We start from the raw sequence: 24,194 nt of genomic DNA, 5'->3' as shown, positions 1-24,194 counted from the left end.
CCCAGTGACATTATACACAGGAGCTCTGTATATAGTGTCAGTGTACAGGTAATATAGTGATCACCAGTGACATTATGCATAGGAGGTCTGTATATAGTGTCAGTGTACAGGTAATATAGTGATCACCAGTGACATTATACACAGGAGCTCTGTATATAGTGTCAGTGTACAGGTAATACAGTGATCACCAGTGACATTATACACAGGAACTCTGTATATAGTGTCAGTGTAGAGGTAATACAGTGATCATCAGTGACATTATACACAGGAGCTCTGTATATAGTGTCAGTGTACAGGTAAGATAGTGATCACCAGTGACATTATACACAGGAGCTCTGTATATAGAGTCAGTGTACAGATAACGTAGAGATTATCAGTGACATTATACACAGGAGCTCTGTGTATAGTGTCAGTGTAGAGGTAATACAGTGATTACCAGTGACATTATACACAGGAGCTCTGTATATAGTGTCAGTGTACAGGTAATATAGTGATTATCAGTGACATTATACACAGGATCTCTGTGTATAGTGTCAGTGTAGAGGTAATACAGTGACCACCAGTGACATTATACACAGGAGCTCTGTATATAGTGTCAGTGTACAGGTAATATAGTGATCACCAGTGACATTATGCATAGGAGCTCTGTATATAGTGTCAGTGTACAGGTAATACAGGGATCATCAGTGACATTATACACAGGAGCTCTGTGTTTGGTGTCAGTGTACAGGTAATACAGTGTTCACCAGTGACATCATACACAGGAGCTCTGTATATAGTGTCAGTGTACAGGTAATACAGTGATCATCAGTGACATTATGCATAGGAGCTCTGTATATAGTGTCAGTGTACAGGAAATACAGGGATCACCAGTGACATTATACACAGGAGCTCTGTGTTTGGTGTCAGTGTACAGGTAATACAGTGTTCCCCAGTGACATTATACACAGGAGCTCTGTATATAGTGTCAGTGTACAGGTAATATAGTGATCACCAGTGACATTATGCATAGGAGCTCTGTATATAGTGTCAGTGTACAGGTAATATAGTGATCACCAGTGACATTATACACAGGAGCTCTGTATATAGTGTCAGTGTACAGGTAATATAGTGATCACCAGTGACATTATGCACAGGAGCTCTGTATATAGTGTCAGTGTACAGGTAATATAGTGATCACCAGTGACATTATACACAGGAGCTCTGTATATAGTGTCAGTGTACAGGTAATATAGTGATCACCAGTGACATTATACACAGGAGCTCTGTGTATGGTGTCATTGTACAGGTAATACAGGGATCACCAGTGACATTATGCACAGCTCTGTATATAGTGTCAGTGTGTGTGTGTATAGGAAATACAGGGATCACCAGTGACATTATACACAGGAGCTCTGTATATAGTGTCAGTGTACAGGTAATACAGTGATCACCAGTGACATTATGCACAGGAGCTCTGTATATAGTGTCAGTGTGTGTGTGTATAGGTAATACAGGGATCAGCAGTGACATTATGCACAGGAGCTCTGTATATAGTGTCAGTGTGTGTGTGTGTGTATAGGTAATACACATACTCACCAGTGATGTCTCTAGGTGAAGTTCTTTAACTGCAGACCGATATATCACATCTTCTATACAGGACTTATCTCTGCAGAAAATAACATAGTTAGCTATAACTGATCACTTCCAGAGCACAATCCACACTTTTCCCAAGATTTCTACACTGCATGAAATGACAAAAAAAGAAACATAGCACTGCACTACACAGTAACAGTGCTCCAGCGTCATTCTGTGCCTGCTCATCTGTCAGCAGACATATTTGTCTGATGGCAAAGATCTAAGAGAGATGAAGACAGAAGACCTATGGATTATGTTGGGAGTGAGGATTTTTCTTTATTAAAGATGGAGTCCCTAAATGTGTTTTATTTTTAATAATAAAAAAAAAAAATTCTGTCTTTTTTTTTCTGTTTACTAGAAATTGATGGTGGCTATGTCTAATTTGGCGTGAAACCATGAATTTCGGGCTTAGTACCAGCTGATAAGGCAAAGCTGGCCTGGTACTAACCCTATTATTACCCAGGGTGCCACTCACCACCAGGGCCGCTGGAATAGCCGGGTAAACCACCTGGAAATGGTGCCATGATGAATGCGCCATTTTCAGGGATGGCTGTGGGCTGCGATTTTCAGCGTGGAGGGCCAAGAACGCTTGGGCCTTACGATGCTGCGAATCCCAGCCCCCAGCTGCCTGGTTTTATCTGGCTGGCGATCAACATATGGCGGGAAAAAAAAAAGTTAAGTTTAAAACAAATATTCGGCTTCTCTGTCTTTTGATCGCCAGCCAAGGTAAAGCCAGGCAGCTGGGGGTGGCAGTACGTAGCTGTCTGCTTTATCTGCGGTGAGAATCAAAAATTCGTTTTTAAAATTTTCTTTTCACACTTCTATATGTGACAGACCCAACAGTCAATCGCAGATGCTGTCAAAGAGGATGGGCTTCTGTGATTGGCTGTTTGAGTAATGTACAATCAGCCCATACATTCTAGTATGGTACTATGTATGGGCTGCTTTCAGGTTACTCAAGCAGCCAGTCACAGACGCCCATTCTCTGTGTCAGCGTCTGTGATTAGCTGTTGGGACTGTCACATATAGAAGTGTGAAAATAAATAAATAATAAAACAAAAATGACATAGCGCTCTGCAGAAATTTTGATTCTCAGAGCAGATAGAGGTGGCAGCCCGTAGCTGTCTGCTTTATCTGCCTGGTTTTACCTTGACTGGCGATCAAAAGTCAGGAAAGCCCAATGTTTTTTTTAAATTTAAAAAAATAATTAAAAAAAAAAAATGCGTGGGCTCCCGCCATATTTTGATCGGGGGGGCTGGGATTCTCAGCATGGTAAGGCCCAAGCATTCTGGGCCCCCCACGCTGAAAATGGCAGCCTGCAGCCACCCCTGGAATTGGCACATTCATCGTAGCGCCATTTCCAGGCACTTTATCCGGCTCTTCCAATGGCCCTGGTGGGGGGTGGCATGCTGGGTAATAATGGGGTTAATACCAGCTTTGTATTATCAGCTGGAACTAAGCCTGAAATTCATGGCGTCACGCCAAACTAGACATGGCCACCATGAATCTCTAGTAAACAGAAAAAAACACAACACAGAATTTTTTTTTTAATAAAAATAAAACACAAAACACATGTAGAGACTCCATCTTTAATTAAAAACAAAACCCTTGCTCTGACGTAATCCACGGATCTTCTGTCTCCAGCTCTGCTACATCTTTGCCATTAGACAAATATCAGAGATGAGCAGGCACAGAATGACACTAGAACCCAGTTGTCAGAGAAGTGCTCAGCTGGCCTCCAGCCGCCGACCATGTTTTCCTGTGCGTTGCAAATAATGCATACTTTCAAACACATGCCTATTTTTGCTATGCAAGTCTACGGTACATTGCGTCTGCACTGATTTACAACGGATGCGTTGTAACGCACAGCATAAACGCAATGATAACCCAGCCTAACAGCAGCGAGAAGGGGAGACGGAGCCCTGGAGACCGCCTAGTCAGTCTACTGGTGGTACTATCATGCCCATTGCCCAGTATGTACTGCCAGCCTCTGTGGTATTAGCATTCAAGCTCACATGGCATGTCCTGCCAGCCAGCCACTGGTGTTAGTACTAGCATGATAGTACCACACCACCAGTGGCTGGGCAATGGGCATGCATGATGGTACCAACAGTGGCTGGCAGGACATGCTGGGCATGATTCATGCCTAGTGTGTCCTGCCAGCCTCCTTGGTACTATCATGCCCACCCACTATGTCCTGCCAGCCCCTGGTGGTAGTACATGCTGCTGGGCATAGTACCAGTAACCAGAGGCTGGCAGCAGGACATGCTGGGCAATGGGCATGATGAGAACCATGCCCATTGTCCAGTAGTATTTACTGCCAGCTTCGGCCAGGGGTCTTCCCAGTCACCCCTCCCCCCTATCCCTTCCCCCTCCCCCTCCCCGTTTCATACTGACGCGTCGAGATGAGCTGCAGCCGCTGCCTGGAGCGACGCAGGTTCCGTACTCCACAGCGCGCACAGGAAGCAGTCCCAGGGCAATGACGTCATCACACTGAGACTGACCTCCTGCGCACGCGCCGGCAGTGTCGTGCTGCGCAGAGGAGGCAGAGGGCCCATCACTAATCATATCGGCAGTGCTGCGAACCGCGGGGGGGGGCCCTCTGTTCTCTGTACAGGGCCCAGAGGGGTAGGGGGCGGGGTCATCGGGACCCGGGGGTTTTCCCGATCCTCCGGTGGGCCAGTCCCCCCTGCAGAGGGGCATATGTATACATGCAGGTCGGCCACATCCCAGTGGTGCAGACACATCCACACTGCACCCTGTATACTTGTGCACTGCCGTCTGCTGCAGTGGTAGGAGCCGCCTGAATGCATCTTCTTCCTGCCGGAGAGGAGCTTGTGGGCCTGTGCGGTGAGGAGGTGGACGCTGCGCACCTCCTGAGAAGTATATGGCACTCCATGTATCTGTGCACATAGTATACCACTCTAGTATATAGCAGAAAGGAGACATCGACCAGAAGAGTCCAGGCATGTGGGTGATGCACATAATTATTATATTGATAACCAGGTGGAAGAGGAGGAAATGCAGAAAAAGGGGGGAATTAAAAACTATACGCAAAGGGGACGTCGAGACAGGAATTACAATTAACACCAGTGGGAATGGATCATGATTAGAACAGCAAAGGGATAATACAGAGAATCAAGCCCAAATTAATCCAGTATATAAAAATATATATACATATCATTAGTTAGATATATCTGTACATATGATTGTTTAATTATCATAAACTTTACATAAAGTGCAAGTGCCTCCAAAGAATAAATCTACATAAATTATATATCTCATATGTGAACAAATACAGGTGTTTCTCACTAAATTAGAATATAATCAAACAGTTATTGTTTATTTCTGTTAATGCTGATGATTATGGCTATACGAGTTTCACTTTTTTGTATTGAAGAACTGAAATAAATTAACTTTTTGATGATATTCTAATTTAGTGAGATGCATCTGTATATGTATATATACAAGGGCTGGTCCCTTATTATTTGGATGTCGGTGTGAATCCTGTAGAGAGTAGTGCACTGACTTGGGCATATGTGCTGTTGACAGATATGTATTTGTATCCACTTTAAGCATTTTTAAAAAAGGTGACCACATGTGCATTGTACTCACGCTATAGCAGATGCAGATCCCACTCCTGATTGGCGTCCACCCGATGTATTTTTTCGGCTTCTTGTCTTCGTCAGGGGGTGGCATCATTCGGAAAGAGCTAAGAGTTAAACGGCCAACTATAGCCAATCAGGATGGAGGTATGTCTCCACCAACCAATGGGTGCTGAGGAGGCGTGGCGCGATACACAACGCGCACCAACACTACGAGGAAACTATGTGACCTGTGATGCTGCGAGCTCGTGATGGAGACACTTGATCGGGGGTCACGGGGCACATATAGATACAGTCGGGGAGGATGACGAGACGTTCATGCGTATCGCCTCTTCAGCAGACATCTAATCTACTGATTGAGTGTGGATATATCGGATAAAGTGGAAAATCTTCTTAATTTATAATGATGGATAACGAGTATAGGTTATATATTACAGCAATACACAGGAATAGGGGGTAGTGAGTGTTACATGTATATAAGCATAGGCGGATTATAATGAGGACGATCTGGGCTACCGCCCAGGGCCCCGAACCTCCAGGGGGCTTCGGGGTGTCTATGGCCAGATTGTCCTCATTATATGTGCGGCGCCACGGCACATACCAGCAGACAGTCGGGGGGGGGGCCCAGGATCGCTCCCCCAGCAGCGGCACACAGCCGCTGCTTCTTCTTCGGCCGGGCCAACACTGCAGCAGTTAACTTCCCTGTGCTGGCCCGGCCGCGTCACTGCTAGGAGACACGGCCCTGTGCGCGGCCGTGTCTCCTAGCTGTGACGTCACGCAGTGCGCACCCGGCCTGCAGTGCTGCACCGGAAAAGAGCTGGAGCCGAGTCGGGGGATGGTGAGTGTGTGTGTGTGTATGTATATGTATGTGTGTGTGTGTGCAGGCAGATGTCATTGTGTGATGTCTGTTTATATGTATTTTTGTGTTTCAAATGTGTTTATGCGTGTATGTATATTTCTGTATATGTTTGTGTGTGCGTGACTGCGTGCGGCCTCCTGCTGAGTATAGATGGCGCCGTGCGGCCTCCTGCTGTCTCTGGGCGGGCGCCGTGTGGCCTCCCGCTGTGTATAGATGGCGCTGTGCGGCCTCCTGCTGTTTCTGGGGGGGGGGGCGCCGTGCGGCCTCCCGCTGTGTATAGATGGCGCCGTGCGGCCTACTGCTGTCTCTTGGGGGGGGGCGCCGTGCAGCCTCCCGCTGTGTACATATGGCGCCGTGCAGCCTCCCGCTGTGTATAGATGGTGCCGTGCGGCCTCCCGCTGGGTATAGATGGCATTGTGCGGCCCCCTGTGTATAGATGGCATCGTGCGGCCTTCCGCTGTTTATAGGTGGGGCCTCCCGCTGTGTATAGGTGGCGCCGCCCGCTGTGCATAGGTGGCGCCGTGCGGCCTCCCGCTGTGTATAGGTGGCGCCTCCCGCTGTGTATAGGTGGCGCCGTGCGGCCTCCCGCTGTGTATAGGTGGCGCCGTGCGGCCTCCCGCTGTGTATAGGTGACGCCGTGCGGCCTCCTGCTGAGTATAGATGGCGCCGTGCGGCTTCCTGCTGTCTTTGGGGTCGGGGGTGCCGTGCGGCCTCCCGCTGTGTATAGATGGCGCTGTGCGGCCTCCTGCTGTTTCTGGGGGGGGGGGCGCCGTGCGGCCTCCCGCTGTGTATAGATGGCGCCGTGCGGCCTACTGCTGTCTCTTGGGGGGGGGCGCCGTGCAGCCTCCCGCTGTGTACATATGGCGCCGTGCAGCCTCCCGCTGTGTATAGATGGTGCCGTGCGGCCTCCCGCTGGGTATAGATGGCATTGTGCGGCCCCCTGTGTATAGATGGCATCGTGCGGCCTTCCGCTGTTTATAGGTGGGGCCTCCCGCTGTGTATAGGTGGCGCCGCCCGCTGTGCATAGGTGGCGCCGTGCGGCCTCCCGCTGTGTATAGGTGGCGCCTCCCGCTGTGTATAGGTGGCGCCGTGCGGCCTCCCGCTGTGTATAGGTGGCGCCGTGCGGCCTCCCGCTGTGTATAGGTGACGCCGTGCGGCCTCCTGCTGAGTATAGATGGCGCCGTGCGGCTTCCTGCTGTCTTTGGGGTCGGGGGTGCCGTGCGGCCTCCTGCTGAGTATAGATGGCGCCGTGCGGCCTCCTGCTGTCTCTGTGGGGGGGCGCTGTGCGGCCTCCCGCTGTGTATAGATTGCGCCGTGCGGCCTCCTGCTCTCTCTGGGGGGGGGCGCTGTGGGCCTCCCGCTGTGTATAGGTGGCGCCGTGTGGCCTCCCGCTGTGTATAGATGGCGCCGTGCGGCCTCCCGCTGTGTATAGATGGCTACGTGCGGCCTCCCGCTGTGTATAGATGGCTACGTGCGGCCTCCCGCTGTGTATAGATGGCTACGTGCGGCCTCCCGCTGTGTATAGATGGCTTAGTGCGGCCTCCCGCTGTGTATAGATGGCTACGTGCGGCCTCCCGCTGTGTATAGATGGCTACGTGCCTCCTCCCGCTGTGTATAGATGGCTACGTGCGGCCTCCTGCTGTGTATAGATGGCTACGTGCGGCCTCCAGCTGTGTATAGATGGTTACGTGTGCTCAATATTGAGTCATACAATTAATGTAAGGCTATGTGCCCACGATGCAGAAATGCTCCGGATTTTTTTTGAGCGTTTCCGCATCTCCCTGGCAGAAAAAACGCATGTGGATTGTACATGCTTTTTTCCTGCCTGGGACTTGCTGATGTGAAGCATTCTTCACTTGCATTTCCGCATGCGGGTTGACAAACGCTTTCCAAGCGATTTTGGCATCACTTGGAAAGTACTTGATAACTTGGTCACACTATATAAATCCATGCAACCGGCATGGATTTATATAGTGTGACCATAAAAGAATGGTAAAAAATAAATATATAATTACCTTCTGATGGCCTGCCGACGTCAGCGGTCGCGTGACCCGTCACATGACTAAATGACGTCACGGCAGGTCCTTTTCAGACCATCGCGAGCTGCTGGCAAGCCAGGACGCATCGGATAAAGACACCGGGGGCCATCAGAAGGTAAGTATAATATTTATTTTTTATTTTATTCTTTTTTTACAGGTTCTATGGTACCCGGGTCCAGAGTAGAGTCTCCTCTTCTCCAAACCCGGGTACCATCCGCACATTGAAGCGCATGGATTCTGCATGTACAGATGCAGTGATGCGGATGCCATGCGTTCTAATGCAAGTCAATGGCGGCGAAAGCGCCGTGCTTCCACAAAATAATTGGTAGTGCAGCGGATTTTTCCGCAATGATAATCCGCAGCGGAAATTTACACAGCATGTGCACAGCACATGCGGATTATCATTGGGGAACATGGCCGACCTTCTATCAAGCGTTTTTAAGCGTTTCTGCAGCGGAATTGCCACCGCTGAAACGCTTAAAAAACGCATAGTGGGCACACAGCCTAAAAAAAATTATTATAATTAATATTGTGTTCTCCCCGCCTCAGTCCTCACAGCACAACGCAGAACACGAGCTCCTCATCACCAGTCCTCCTGTCCCGGCACAATGTGCGCACTGCTGCAGCAGCAGGTGGATTAGTGTCCACTGGACTGAGAAGGCCCCGCCCCTTCTGGTGACATCATGATTCCATGAAATCACTCCTCCCCCTCAAGAAATCAACTCCAATCTAGACACTCCCTTGTTGCTGGGGCGTGGTGACGCTGTAGCTGGGTGATTGCAGTCAGAGTAGTGGTGTTTGGCGTCTGTACTACAGGTAAGAAGATGGGAATGTGCCAAGGTGATTACTACATTCAGGACAATAAGTAGCTAGCTGTAGGTGTGCAGAATCCCACTCCCAATATTGTCAGGGTCTCGCACCCCTTCGTGTCGTGGGCTGTCAGGCTCCCGCACCCCTTCATGTCGTGGGCTGTCAGGCTCCCGCACCCCCTCGTGTCGTGGGCTGCCAGGCTCCCGCATCCCCTCGTGCTGTGGGCTGTCAGGCTCCCGCACCCCCTCGTGTCATGGGCTGCCAGGCTCCCGCACCCCCTCGTGTCGTGGGCTGTCGGGGCTCCCGCATCCCCTCGTGTCGTGGGCTATCGGGCTCCCGCACCCCCTCGTGTCGTGGGCTGTCAGGCTCCCGCACCCCCTCGTGTCGTCGGCTGCCAGGCTCCCGCATCCCCTCGTGTCGTGGGCTATCGGGCTCCCGCACCCTCTCGTGTCGTGGGCTGTCAGGCTCCCGCATCCCCTCGTGTCGTGGGCTGCCAGGCTCCCGCACCCCCTCGTGTCGTGGGTTGTCAGGCTCCCGCACCCCCTCGTGTCGAGGGCTGTCAGGCTCCCGCACCCCCTCGTGTCGTGGGCTGCCAGGCTCCCGCACCCCCTCGTGTCGTGGGCTGTCAGGCTCCCGCACCCCCTCGTGTCATGGGCTGTCAGGCTCCCGCACCCCCTCGTGTCGTGGGCTGTCAGGCTCCCGCACCCCCTCTTGTCGTGGGCTGTCAGGCTCCCGCACCCCCTCTTGTCGTGGGCTGCCAGGCTCCCGCACCCCCTCGTGTCGAGGGCTGTCAGGCTCCCGCACCCCCTCATGTCGTCGGCTGTCAGGCTCCCGCACCCCCTCGTGCCGTGGGCTGTCGGGCTCCCGCACCCCCTCGTGTCATGGGCTGTCAGGCTCCCGCACCCCCTCGTGCCCTGGGCTGTCAGTCTCCCTCACTCCCTCATGCCATGGGCTGTCAGGCTCCCGCACTCTCCCCTTGTCGTTGTCTGTGGAGAAGATTAATACATATTTTCATTTTTCAGGTTTTCTCTTATAAAACAAGATCCCTGAGCTTCTGTCTTTGACCGAAAAAATGGCGTCTGACAAGTCGCTGCTGTCTGCAGAAATGAACACAAACATGGAGGAAGCGCTGTATGAACAGATGCTGATGAAGGTACGAAAGATGAATTGGAGAGGCCAGCAATCACCGGGTGAATGTCTCCTCCGTCAGATGCCGGGGGCGCGGCAGTCTCCAACATTTACCTAATGTGTATTGTTGGCTTTAGACCCCTCACAGTTGTACTATTTTGGTGCAGGAAAAATCAGTTTGCAGAACCATCCTGTTCATGTTACTCACTGATTCTCACTTGTTGCCTCATTTCAGGCCAAACAGGAGATGGAGAGCAGAATACCGAACTTACCAGAAAGCAGAGAGATCAGACCCCAGCCGGGTGAGATGGGCGTCCTCTGATTATTATCCAGATTACTTTGTGCATATTATGTGACAGATAGCACAGTGGGGCAGTGGGGTCTTATTGACTGCAACGGTCACATGATGCAACCAACGTGGGGGGTCACATAATTTCTTATGCAGTTGATTACATGTAAATGCTGCTTGGCTTTTGCCGATTTTATTGTGTTTTTGTTCACTTTTTGTTTTTATTTCTGTGTTAGGTTTCTGCATTAAAACTCGCACATCCAAAAATACCAAAATCTTTATTAACATCTGCAAGTCGAACCAGATCCCAGCGGCCCCGGACGTGACGGAGCAGGAGTTAGTCAGCATCCTGGAATCTGATGATCCCTCCGGCTATCGAGTCCCCATGAGCCTTGGAGAGCCCCACGTTGAAGTTGATAATAGTACGTTTTTTTTTAATACAGCGCTTCTCTTTTTAAAGGGATAGTCCAGAGATATCCTTAAAGGGGTTAAAATAGCAAGTATTACAACTTACTAATCCTCAATGGTCAAAGGTGCCATCTCCACAGGTTCTGGTAGGTCCACTTCCAGTCTGCGGAATAAAGTTTGACATCTTGTTGTTGACTTTTGAACTTTTTTGGTTTAGATTTGGGACTTAGAGGGATTGTCCACTACTTGGATTCCCCTTTAAGAACTTATACCACTTATTCATAGCAGCCCTACTAAGGTCAATGGATTGAGTCGGCACCGCAAAGTATCTAAGTCCTGGTGCACTTTGTCCTACAGGTAGAGGCGGCTGCTCGGCGTACGACATAGTGATTAATGGCACCTTCTTTGAGAAAATTACGGTAACTGCAATTGCTTATTCCGACATACGAGCTGTCTGCTCTCCTTTGTGTCAGCTCCTTACTTTGTATTTTTTTTATTAGAATAATGAGCTTTTCAGGGAATTTTTTATCACCGTGGCCATGGAGGGACTAGAGAACAAGTACGAAATGGAGCTGTCAAGAGGTAACGACTGCATCACTGATCTTTTCCTTGATTTTTCCATCGACCACACAAGGACTTGTTCTTTCGTGGAGCAAGTTTACCATATAATATATTGAACATTTTTATGTACCAACCTGTTGTATGGCACCGTATCAAATGCCTTTGAAAAGTCCAGATAGACAACATCCACTAAGTTTCCCTGGTCCAACCTGAACTTACCTCTCCATAGAATCTTTTCAGATTAGTTTGCAGGACAGATCCCTCATAATCATATGTTTAGATTATTCTTATTGAGGTGCTCCAGGTTAGTATCTCTTAGAAAACCCTCAAAGTTGTTGCCCACAGTACAAGTTAAACTTACCGACCTATAAATTCCAGGCTCAGATGTTATCCCCTTCTTGAATATTGGTACCACATTTGCTATGTGGGTGTAACCCTGGTGGATATGGACCCACTGCCCCACGGGAGGGTTGTGACTAGGTGTCTACTGGGTCTCCACTAGAACCTCTGGTGGTGAGGATAGACTGGGCCGCCAGTAGACACCAGGTACCACTTCAGTGCAGTTCCCGGGACTGCAGCAGCATTCCGGAGGTACCAGGGTACCAGACTCAGGAGAGCGAAGACAAGGACTAGGTCAGACAGTCTGAGATCAGGGCAGGAAGCACAGATTCAGGATAGAGAAAAATGGCAAGGGGGACAGGGGTTTTTGATACCAGAAAACTCCTTTAACGCTTGCAACCTCTGTTGCTTGACTGCTACTCAAACAGTCAAATCAGTCAGTAAGAATTTAGGGAACTTCCATGGCGATATTTTGCATCAGTATTTGTTAGCAGACGCCAGGAGTGGATCCAAAACAGAAGAGGTGAAAGTGTTTCAGTTACTATTTTTCACTGTGTTTGTTCCCCTCTGGTTTTGAGCTTACAAATACTGATGTAAATTAGTGCCCAAAATACTCACTGTGTGAATGAGGCGAGGAAGCTGCTTGTAGTACTGTAATATAAGTCCTTATTCTGAGGATGAGTTCTGTAATTCTTGTCTTCTCTGCTCCATCAAACTCCCCAGAGCAGGGGCAACCCCTGGAGCAAAACTTCTGGCGGCAGATGTCCAGACGTATGACTCAGTGATGTGTGATGGACCCCGACTCCCAAACAAAATGAATCAGACACATACAAAATAAATACACAAATCATTGCAATTAGGTGTCAAACGTTCTCAACTTTATTTAAATTTACATGACACCGAAAATGGCACAACCCTCGACTCACGAAGAGTCACCCTCCAGCGCTCAGGAGAGGAAAACCCCCTGTGGAGGAAACCTCTAGGGAACCATGGCTGGAAGGCTGCCCTTCCCTTGGGCTTAGAGAGTTAGTGCCGATATATGACAGAGTTTTAGAATTTCTACATATTTACAGAGAACGACATAACAAATATAGACTATTAATGTGATAAACTGGATGTGGGAGAGATCTGGCTGCGATATCTGTCACCACATTTATTGCTGGAACGAATTTAGTTGATCTGATTTCCCAGGTGGATCTACCACTTCTCCCTTACAGATCCAGCTCCGTCTCTCAAGATGTTGGGTACTTGGTTACAGGGGTTGCTCATTATGGATAACCCCTAATAGGATGAGTATCCCCTCCCCCTCCCAATTTATCACCCATTAAAGTCAAGGATCCATCCATGAACTCCCAAAGAAGAGCAGCTCTTTGTACATAGTAACAGAAGGGGATCCTGTTTTGGGGACCCCCCCTCTGTTACCTTCCCTTCCCCCCGGGGTGTCTAAGAAGACAACCCCTTTCCCTGCTAGAACCTCCAAATTACACCAACATTGGCACATTACGTGGGGTGGTCAAGCTCAAGGTCCTCAGGCGCATCATCAGTAATGGCGCTGATCATGGCAGCGCGGCATTCTTTTATGGAATCTTCTTTATGACACTTGTTTATGCCCTCACAATAGTTGTCATGGTTACTACAAGGGCTATTACTAGTGTTGAGCATTCCGATACTGAAATATCGGGTGTCGGCCGATATTCGCGGTTCGGAATTCCGATACTTAATTCCGATACTTTTGCAATATCGTATACCGGAATCGGAAGTTCCCATAATGCAATGAGCCATTTTCATTTTATTCAGCCAATGAGGATCCTAAGAAGTGTGGGCACATCTTATTAGGCATGTAGGCATCTTAACTAATGGCATGGCTGTGATTGGCTGCTGAAATGATGTCATGATGCACTATAAAAGCCGCCGCCGCCATTTTGAGCTCACTCTGCTGTGAATTCAGTTAGGGATAGGATGCTGTTGTTCTGAGGGACAGTTTTAGCTACCTATTTAGTCTATTCTGCTTTACTCAAGCTACTTTATAAATCGCTGTGCCTTGCAGCGCTAGTGCACAGTTCTCTGTGCTGTTCACCGCTGTCTGCAAGGTCTGTGTGTGTGAGTGCAGCTCACCCTGTAGTGTGTGCTTCAGCCACGTCTGGTTGTAGTGCACTCAGTGTGTGTCACTGCCTCATACATTGTCCTTTTTTGCCAATTCATAATTTTTCCTGATATCTCCTATTAGTGTGGTGGTTCCATCCGTATTCAGCTAAATTTGTTCCAAACACACTATATAGGAGTAGATAGAGACATTTTTTTGGTCTTGCAGCGCTAGTGCACAGTGCTCTGCATCTGTACTGTTCACCGCTGTCTGCAAGGTCTGGTGTGTGAGTGCAGCTCACCCTGTAGTGTGTGCTTCAGCCACGTCTGGTTATAGTGCACTCAGTGTGTGTCACTGCCTCATACATTGTCCTTTTTTGCCAATTCATAATTTTTCCTGATATCTCCTATTAGTGTGGTGGTTCCATCCGTATTCAGCTAAATTTGTTCCAAACACACTATATAGGAGTAGATAGAGAAATTTTTTTGGTCTTGCAGCTTTAGTGCACAGTGCTCTGCATCTGTACTGTTCACCGCTGTCTGCAAGGTCTGGTGTGTGAGTGCAGCTCACCCTGTAGTGTGTGCTTCAACCACGTCTGGTTGTAGTGCACTCAGTGTGTGTCACTGCCTCATACATTGTCCTTTTTTGCCAATTCATAATTTTTCCTGATTTCTCCTATTAGTGTGGTGGTTCCATCTGTATTCAGCTAAACTGGTTCCAAACACACTATATAGGAGTAGTTAGAGGAGCCTTTCTGCAGCATTGGGCCCTGCAGCCCCAGCCAGATTAGTATTAGCCTATTTTTTGCAGCCTCATCTATTGCATTGTAGGTTACCTTCCTACATTGTAATAGCTACAAAAAGTTTGTGATACTATCGTTATTACATCTTTAGGCACATCCAGTGTCTTTTTGTGACAAAAAAAACCTAAATAAAGTTCACCAAACACTCCACTTTACAGTTGTGTAGGCCACATTAGCTCATATTAAAGTCTAGTCCACACTTTATAAAATTAGTGTTTCTTATACCTGTTAGCAGCTGTTCAGGAATAAGCACACTAAGCCCTTAGTACTTTTCTGCCTATCTTTATCAGTCTACCAAGATGAAGAAGGCAGGGAGTAAGGCATGTGGGCGTGGGCGTGGAGTTTCTGCAGGGAGAGGACGTGAGGATTCTGTGCCTGCAGGGAGAGGACGTGGGGATTCTGTGCCTGCTGCGGGCACCAGTGACTCAGCATCCCCCAGTTTTACCAGGGAACAGTCCTTTATGCGCAGCTTTGTATGAGCTAGCCGTACCCCACTGCTGCGGGAGGACCAAATTGAAGCCGTTGTCGGATGGATGGCAGCTAACGCATCGACTTCAATTAGTTCCTGATCCTCTCAGGTCCTGAGCACTGAAGAGCACCCATCTGTCTCTTCACCACCTGCCAAATTGCCCAGGCAGTCAGAGAGCCCTGGACAGGAGCCATCTCTACTTCTGTTCTCTGAATCTCTTGGCTTGGAAAGAGGGGGCCAGCCAAGCAGAATTCGAGAATTTGAAGAAGAGGTAGTATGCAGTGATGTGCAACCGTTTTGTCTCTCTGAATCTGAAGAGGCGGGTGGGCCAGTGCCTATGGTCAGCAGCACACCTCAGTACGCATCTGATGATGAGACTCAGGTGCCACTTTCTGGTGCGTAGTGCTGTCGAGACTACCCAGGAGAAGCAGTTGTTTGAAGAGGGTGGTGTAGATGATGAGGTCCTTGACCCATCATGGCGTGAGGGACAGGAAGGTGGTGGGAGCAGCTCTGAGGAAGAGATTCCCCGAACAGCCCAAAAAGGAGGGAGAGGGAGGGGGCAGACTTGGTTGCCTGTAGCCTCCACTTCGGCACCCATTAGGAGCATGGCTCTTCCAAAATCCAAAGCGGGCGCTCCCAAGACTTGCAGTGCCTGGTCCTTTTTTGACACAGTTGCAGATGACATTTGCTTTGTCAAATGCAAGCTGTGTAATCAGAAGGTGAAAAGAGGGAAAAGTGTCAGCAACCTCAATACCACAAATATGTGGAAACATGTGCGGACCAAGCACGTGGTGGAGTTACAAAAACACCCTGAAGACCTAGGCCAACCTACAGCGCCACCTACCACCTCTTCAGCTCGTGTTGTAGCCTCTTCCTCCAGCTCACACACAGCTGGTTCGGCTTCCTCACAGGATCGCCATGGAAGAATCTCTGGCACTGTTGTACAGAGACACAGTGTAATTCCACCCACAGCACCACTTTCCCAGTCATCCTCACACTCCCAGGCCAGTCTACAGCCATCGTTAGCACAGGCATGGGAGAAAAGGCGCCCATACTCGGCAAACCACCCCCGAGCACAGGCTCTGAATGCTGGCATTGCTAAACTACTGGCCCTTGAAATGCTATCATTCAGGCTGGTGGAGACTGACACATTCTGTAACTTTATGGCATTGGCAGTCCCACAATACAAAGTGCCCAGCCGATTTTATTTCAGCAGGCAAGCCGTCCCTGCCCTGCAACATCATGTGGAGGGAAAAATTAAACATGCGCTACAAAACGCCGTCAGTAGCAAGGTCCACCTGACCACCGATGCGTGGACCAGTAAGCATGGACAGGGACGATACCTTTCCCTCACTGCCCATTGGGTAAATGTTGTGGAGCCGGGTACAGATCTTGAGAGTGGCGCTGTACGTGTTCTGCCAACTCCAAGGATTGCAGGAATCCAGTCTGTACACATTGACTCCTCCTCATACTCCAGTTCCTCTGAATCAGCGCTGCAGGAGCCGTCACGGTCTACCTCCACATCGACCCGTGAACGGTTACCTGTTATGGTGACCAATATGAGCACAGCCGTGGCCAAACGTCAAAAGGCCGTATTAAAATTAATTTCTTTGGGGAATCGAAGCCACACAGCGCAGGAGCTCTGGAATGCCATCAAGCAGCAGAGCGACGTGTGGTTTGTGCCAGCGAATCTCCAGCCAGGCATGGTAGTGTGTGACAATGGCCGAAATCTGGTGGCAGCTCTGGGCCTAGGCAACCTCACTCACATCCCATGTCTGGCACATGTGCTCAACTTGGTCGTGCAGAGTTTTTTGAGGGACTATCCGGATCTTGATGCACTGCTTCACAAGGTCCGCATAGAGTGCGCTCACTTGCGGCGTTCCAGCAATGCAAGATCACGCATTGCAGCTCTGCAGCGCCGATTACGTCTTCCGGAACATCGCATCATATGTGACCTACCCACCAGGTGGAATTCAACGTTACATATGTTGGAGAGGTTGTGTGAGCAGCAGGCAGCAGTAATGGAGTACCAGCTGCAGCAGGCGCAAAGAAGTCGCAGTGCGCGCCGTTCACACTTCACCACCACTGAGTGGGCCTCTATGAAGGACATTTGCCACGTTTTGCGTGCCTTCGATTATTCCACGCGGATGGCGAGTGCAGATGATGCACTAGTCAGCATGACTATCCCCCTTATCTGCCTGCTTGAAAAAACACTGCAAGCACTAAGGGACGAGGTTTTGGAAGAGGTGGAGGATGAGGAGTCACAAATGCCATCTGCTTCTCTACAGTCTGCGCAACGTGGTTCCTCACAAAGGCCTAGGCAGGGGACACTTTGTGAGGAGGAGTCAATGGATGAGGAAGACATCTGTCCAGAGGAGGGAGGTACACAATGCTCTAGTAGTCAGTATCTAGAGCGAGGGTGGGGTGATGCAGAGCAGGCAGAGATCACGCCTCAAGCAGGGGACAGCGTTTCTTGGCCAGTTGGCAGTCTGCAGCACATGGTTGATTTCATGCTGCAGTGCCTGAGAAACGACCGCCGCATCGCCCACATTCTCAACACGGCTCATTATTGGGTGTCCACCCTCCTAGATCCTCGCTACCGGGACAACTTACAAAGCCTCATAACACCGTTGAACCGGGAGCGTAAAATGCGGGAGTACCAAGACGCACTGGTGCATTCCATCATGTTCTCCATTCCAACCGAGAGCAGTGCTGCTAGTGCTTTACAAAGCAGCTCAGTGCGTCGAGGCAGTGGAGGAAGCTCTGCACAAAGAGGGAGCAGAAGCAGCGCCTCAGCACAAGGCAAGACCAGCATGGCCGAAATGTGGCAAAGTTTTGTGTCCCCGCCGCCACAAATGTCTACACCATCACAGACGGCTCCAGTCAGCAGGAGGCAACATTTCCGTCAGATGGTGACAGACTACATGTCTTGCCCTCTTAGTGTACTCCCAGACGGCTCTTCTCCCTTCAAGTTTTGGGTCTGTAAGCTAGATACATGGCCAGAGCTAAGTCAGTATGCATTGGAGGTGCTAGCTTGCCCTGCTGCTAGTGTATTATCGGAACGCGTCTTTAGTGCCGCAGGTGGTGTACTAACAGACCGTCGCATGCGACTATCCTCCGATAACGTTGACCGGCTTACTTTTCTCAAAATGAACAAGGCCTGGATCTCTCATGAATTTGCCAGTCCTCTTCCAGAATAAATAATTGTTGGCAAAAGTATCCAGGTCTCCTGTTCTGTTCATGTTTCTACCACCTGAACTGTAATCCCTGAGCTCCAACACCGCCAGTTGGCGCTCGGAAGTGCCGTCTGCACAGTCAACACTTGCTGCCGTGTCATTGGGGTTCAGTAACGTCAGCTATTCCCCGGCTGTGCGGATGGCAATTTCTCCTGCTCTGTCCACATTCTCACTACTACAGATTTTAAAGTTGCTCCAATTACACCTCTGGCTCCTCTGTTTTCAGTATTATCCCTGAGCTCCAACACCGCCAGTTGGCGCTTGGAAGTGCCGTCTGCACAGTCAACACTTGCTGCCATGTCATTGGGGTTCAGTAACGTCAGCTGTTCCCCTGCTGTGCGGACGGCAATTTCTCCTGCTCTGTCCACATTCTCACTACTACAGATTTTAAAGTTGCTCCAATTACACCTCTGGCTCCTCTGTTTTCAGTATTATCCCTGAGCTCCAACACCGCCAGTTGGTGCTCGGAAGTGCCGTCTGCACAGTCAACACTTGCTGCCGTGTTATTGGGGTTCAGTAACGTCAGCTGTTCCCCTGCTGTGCGGACGGCAATTTCTCCTGCTCTGTCCACATTCTCACTACTACTGATTTTAAAGTTGCTCCAATTACACCTCTGGCTCCTCTGTTTTCAGTATTATCCCTGAGCTCCAACATCGCCAGTTGGCGCTCGGAAGTGCCGTCTGCACAGTCAACACTTGCTGCCGTGTTATTGGGGTTCAGTAACGTCAGCTGTTCCCCTGCTGTGCGGACGGCACTTTCTCCTGCTCTGTCCACATCCACTGTACTACTGATTTAAAACCTCCTCCAAATACACCTCTGGCTCCTCTGTTTTCAGTATTATCCCTGAGCTCCAACACCGCCAGTTGGCGCTCGGAAGTGCCGTCTGCACAGTCAACACTTGCTGCCATGTTATTGGGGTTCAGTAACGTCAGCTGTTCCCCTGCTGTGCGGACGGCAATTTCTCCTGCTCTGTCCACATCCACTGTACTACTGATTTAAAACCTCCTCCAAATACACCTCTGGCTCCTCTGTTTTCAGTATTATCCCTGAGCTCCAACATCGCCAGTTGGCGCTCCGAAGTGCCGTCTGCACAGTCAACACTTGCTGCCATGTTATTGGGGTTCAATAACGTCACCTGTTCCCCTGCTGTGCGGACGGCAATTTCTCCTGCTCTGTCCACATTCACTGTACTACTGATTTAAAACCTCCTCCAAATACACCTCTGGCTCCTCTGTTTTCAGTATTATCCCTGAGCTCCAACACCGCCAGTTGGCGCTCGGAAGTGCCGTCTGCACAGTCAACACTTGCTGCCGTGTCATTGGGGTTCAGTAACGTCAGCTGTTCCCCTGCTGTGCGGACGGCAATTTCTCCTGCTCTGTCCACATTCTCACTACTACAGATTTTAAAGTTGCTCCAATTACACCTCTGGCTCCTCTGTTTTCAGTATTATCCCTGAGCTCCAACACCGCCAGTTGGTGCTCGGAAGTGCCGTCTGCACAGTCAACACTTGCTGCCGTGTTATTGGGGTTCAGTAACGTCAGCTGTTCCCCTGCTGTGCGGACGGCAATTTCTCCTGCTCTGTCCACATTCTCACTACTACTGATTTTAAAGTTGCTCCAATTACATCTCTGGCTCCTCTGTTTTCAGTATTATCCCTGAGCTCCAACACCACCAGTTGGCGCTCGGAAGTGCCGTCTGCACAGTCAACACTTGCTGCCGTGTTATTGGGGTTCAGTAACGTCAGCTGTTCCCCTGCTGTGCGGACGGCACTTTCTCCTGCTCTGTCCACATCCACTGTACTACTGATTTAAAACCTCCTCCAAATACACCTCTGGCTCCTCTGTTTTCAGTATTATCCCTGAGCTCCAACACCGCCAGTTGGCGCTCGGAAGTGCCGTCTGCACAGTCAACACTTGCTGCCATGTTATTGGGGTTCAGTAACGTCAGCTGTTCCCCTGCTGTGCGGACGGCAATTTCTCCTCCTCTGTCCACATTCTCACTACTACAGATTTTAAAGTTGCTCCAATTACACCTCTGGCTCCTCTGTTTTCAGTATTATCCCTGAGCTCCAACACCGCCAGTTGGTGCTCGGAAGTGCCGTCTGCACAGTCAACACTTGCTGCCGTGTTATTGGGGTTCAGTAACGTCAGCTGTTCCCCTGCTGTGCGGACGGCAATTTCTCCTGCTCTGTCCACATTCTCACTACTACTGATTTTAAAGTTGCTCCAATTACACCTCTGGCTCCTCTGTTTTCAGTATTATCCCTGAGCTCCAACATCGCCAGTTGGCGCTCGGAAGTGCCGTCTGCACAGTCAACACTTGCTGCCGTGTTATTGGGGTTCAGTAACGTCAGCTGTTCCCCTGCTGTGCGGACGGCACTTTCTCCTGCTCTTTCCACATCCACTGTACTACTGATTTAAAACCTCCTCCAAATACACCTCTGGCTCCTCTGTTTTCAGTATTATCCCTGAGCTCCAACACCGCCAGTTGGCGCTCGGAAGTGCCGTCTGCACAGTCAACACTTGCTGCGATGTTATTGGGGTTCAGTAACGTCAGCTGTTCCCCTGCTGTGCGGACGGCAATTTCTCCTGCTCTGTCCACATCCACTGTACTACTGATTTAAAACCTCCTCCAAATACACCTCTGGCTCCTCTGTTTTCAGTATTATCCCTGAGCTCCAACATCGCCAGTTGGCGCTCCGAAGTGCCGTCTGCACAGTCAACACTTGCTGCCATGTTATTGGGGTTCAATAACGTCACCTGTTCCCCTGCTGTGCGGACGGCAATTTCTCCTGCTCTGTCCACATTCACTGTACTACTGATTTAAAACCTCCTCCAAATACACCTCTGGCTCCTCTGTTTTCAGTATTATCCCTGAGCTCCAACACCGCCAGTTGGCGCTCGGAAGTGCCGTCTGCACAGTCAACACTTGCTGCCGTGTCATTGGGGTTCAGTAACGTCAGCTGTTCCCCTGCTGTGCGGACGGCAATTTCTCCTGCTCTGTCCACATTCTCACTACTACAGATTTTAAAGTTGCTCCAATTACATCTCTGGCTCCTCTGTTTTCAGTATTATCCCTGAGCTCCAACACCGCCAGTTGGTGCTCGGAAGTGCCGTCTGCACAGTCAACACTTGCTGCCGTGTTATTGGGGTTCAGTAACGTCAGCTGTTCCCCTGCTGTGCGGACGGCAATTTCTCCTGCTCTGTCCACATTCTCACTACTACTGATTTTAAAGTTGCTCCAATTACACCTCTGGCTCCTCTGTTTTCAGTATTATCCCTGAGCTCCAACACCACCAGTTGGCGCTCGGAAGTGCCGTCTGCACAGTCAACACTTGCTGCCGTGTTATTGGGGTTCAGTAACGTCAGCTGTTCCCCTGCTGTGCGGACGGCACTTTCTCCTGCTCTGTCCACATCCACTGTACTACTGATTTAAAACCTCCTCCAAATACACCTCTGGCTCCACTGTTTTCAGTATTATCCCTGAGCTCCAACACCGCCAGTTGGCGCTCGGAAGTGCCGTCTGCACAGTCAACACTTGCTGCCATGTTATTGGGGTTCAGTAACGTCAGCTGTTCCCCTGCTGTGCGGACGGCAATTTCTCCTCCTCTGTCCACATTCTCACTACTACAGATTTTAAAGTTGCTCCAATTACACCTCTGGCTCCTCTGTTTTCAGTATTATCCCTGAGCTCCAACACCGCCAGTTGGCGCTCGGAAGTGCCGTCTGCACAGTCAACACTTGCTGCCGTGTTATTGGGGTTCAGTAACGTCAGCTGTTCCCCTGCTGTGTGTCCGGCAAATTCTCCTGCTTTGTCCACATCCACTGTACTACTGATTTAAAACTTGCTCCAATTACACCTCTGGCTCCACTCTGGGTTCCAGCACCGCCAGCTGGTTCTTGGTAGTTCCATTTGCTCTTGTACCTTCTACTACCCATCCGGGTTCCAGTACCGTCAGCTGGTTCTCGGCAGTGCCTTTGGATTAGGTGCCTCCTTCTCGGTATCCAAGTTCCACCAACGTCTGCTGGTTCTTGGTAGTGCTTTCTGGCACAGGTACCTCCTGCTCAGTAACCGAGTTCCAGTACCGTCAGCTGGTCTTCGGCAGTTCCATTGGCTCTTGTACCTTCTGCTATCCATCCGGGTTCCAGTACCGTCAGCTGGTCCTCGGTAGTTCAATTTGCTCTTGTACCTTCTACTACCCATCCGGGTTCGAGTACCGTCAGCTGGTTCTCGGCAGTGACTTTGGCACGGGTACTCCCTCCTGCCCAGCCTGGTTCCAGCACGCCAGCTGTTTCCGGGTAGTGTCAACGTCACTTTGCCTCCAATGCGTTGTCCTGTCGTGTTGCGGTCGGGTTAGCCGACTCTATGGTGCCTGCAGTTTAGGTGACTCCTATGTGGGCTGCGGGATCTGGCAATGAAGGCTGGTTCCATAGTGCCAATAGGACAAGCACCCCCTGTAGGACTGTGGGTTTTGGTAACTGCGGCCGGCTCGCGGCCTTGAACTTTTTTTTACATGGGTACCTTCTGCTACCCATTCGGGTTCCAGTACCGTCAGCTGGTTCTCGGCAGTGCCTTTGGATTAGGTGCCTCCTTCTCGGTATCCAAGTTCCACCAACGTCTGCTGGTCCTTGGTAGTGCTTTCTGGCACAGGTACCTCCTGCTTAGTAACCGAGTTCCAGTACCGTCAGCTGGTCTTCGGCAGTTCCATTGGCTTTTGTACCTTCTACTACCCATCCGGGTTCCAGTACCGTCAGCTGGTTCTCGGCAGTGTCTTTGGCACGGGTACTCCCTCCTGCCCAGCCTGGTTCCAGCACGCCAGCTGTTTCCGGGTAGTGTCAACGTCACTTTGCCTCCAATGCGTTGTCCTGTCGTGTTGCGGTCGGGTTAGCCGACTCTATGGTGCCTGCAGTTTAGGTGACTCCTATGTGGGCTGCGGGATCTGGCAATGAAGGCTGGTTCCATAGTGCCTATAGGACAAGCACCCCCTGTAGGACTGTGGGTTTTGGTAACTGCGGCCGGCTCGCGGCCTTGAACTTTTTTTTACATGGGTACCTTCTGCTACCCATCCGGGTTCCAGTACCGTCAGCTGGTTCTCGGCAGTGCCTTTGGATTAGGTGCCTCCTTCTCGGTATCCAAGTTCCACCAACGTCTGCTGGTCCTTGGTAGTGCTTTCTGGCACAGGTACCTCCTGCTTAGTAACCGAGTTCCAGTACCGTCAGCTGGTCTTCAGCAGTTCCATTGGCTCTTGTACCTTCTGCTACCCATCCGGGTTCCAGTACCGTCAGCTGGTTCTCGGTAGTTCCTCAGCTTTCTTGTACCTTCTGCTACATTTCCAAGTTCAAGCTTTTTGAAATGGTTCTTGGTAATCACTCTGGATCTCCCTGACGAGGACCCTGAAGACGAGGACCCTGAAGACCAACCCTAAGAAGACGAGGACCCCGAAGACAATGACCCTGAAGACGAGGACCCTGAAGACCACCCCGAAGAAGACGAGGACCCTGAAGACCACCCCGAAGAAGACGAGGACCCTGAAGACCACCCCGAAGAAGACGAGGACCCCGAAGACGAGGACCCAGAAGACCAACCCGAAGAAGACGAGGACCCCGAAGACGACGACCCCCGAAGACGACGACCCTGAAGACCACCCCGAAGATGACCAAGAAGATGACCCTGAAGAAGTTGACCAAGAGGACAAAGAAGAGAAGACAAGCACCAAGATACAGAAGAACAAGAGACAGAAAACCAAGAAGCAGAAATACAAGAAGCTGCAGAACAAAAAGCGGAAGAACATTAAGCATAAGACAAAAAATCAGAGCAAAAGATAATATCTAAATTATAAGCAGAAGATGACTAAGCAGTGTATGGGGGTGAGTCCGTTCCTCCTCGTGGTGCCCCTGGAAAAGACCTGCTGCTGCAGGCCAAACTGAACGCGGACAAATCCTGTTGTAA

Source organism: Phyllobates terribilis, unplaced genomic scaffold (genome assembly GCF_046119375.1).
Source record: "Phyllobates terribilis strain yellow unplaced genomic scaffold, ASM4611937v1 Scaffold_230__1_contigs__length_3167835, whole genome shotgun sequence".
Classification (NCBI taxonomy): Eukaryota; Metazoa; Chordata; class Amphibia; order Anura; family Dendrobatidae; genus Phyllobates; species Phyllobates terribilis.
Note: the sequence above shows the minus strand (reverse complement) of the source record.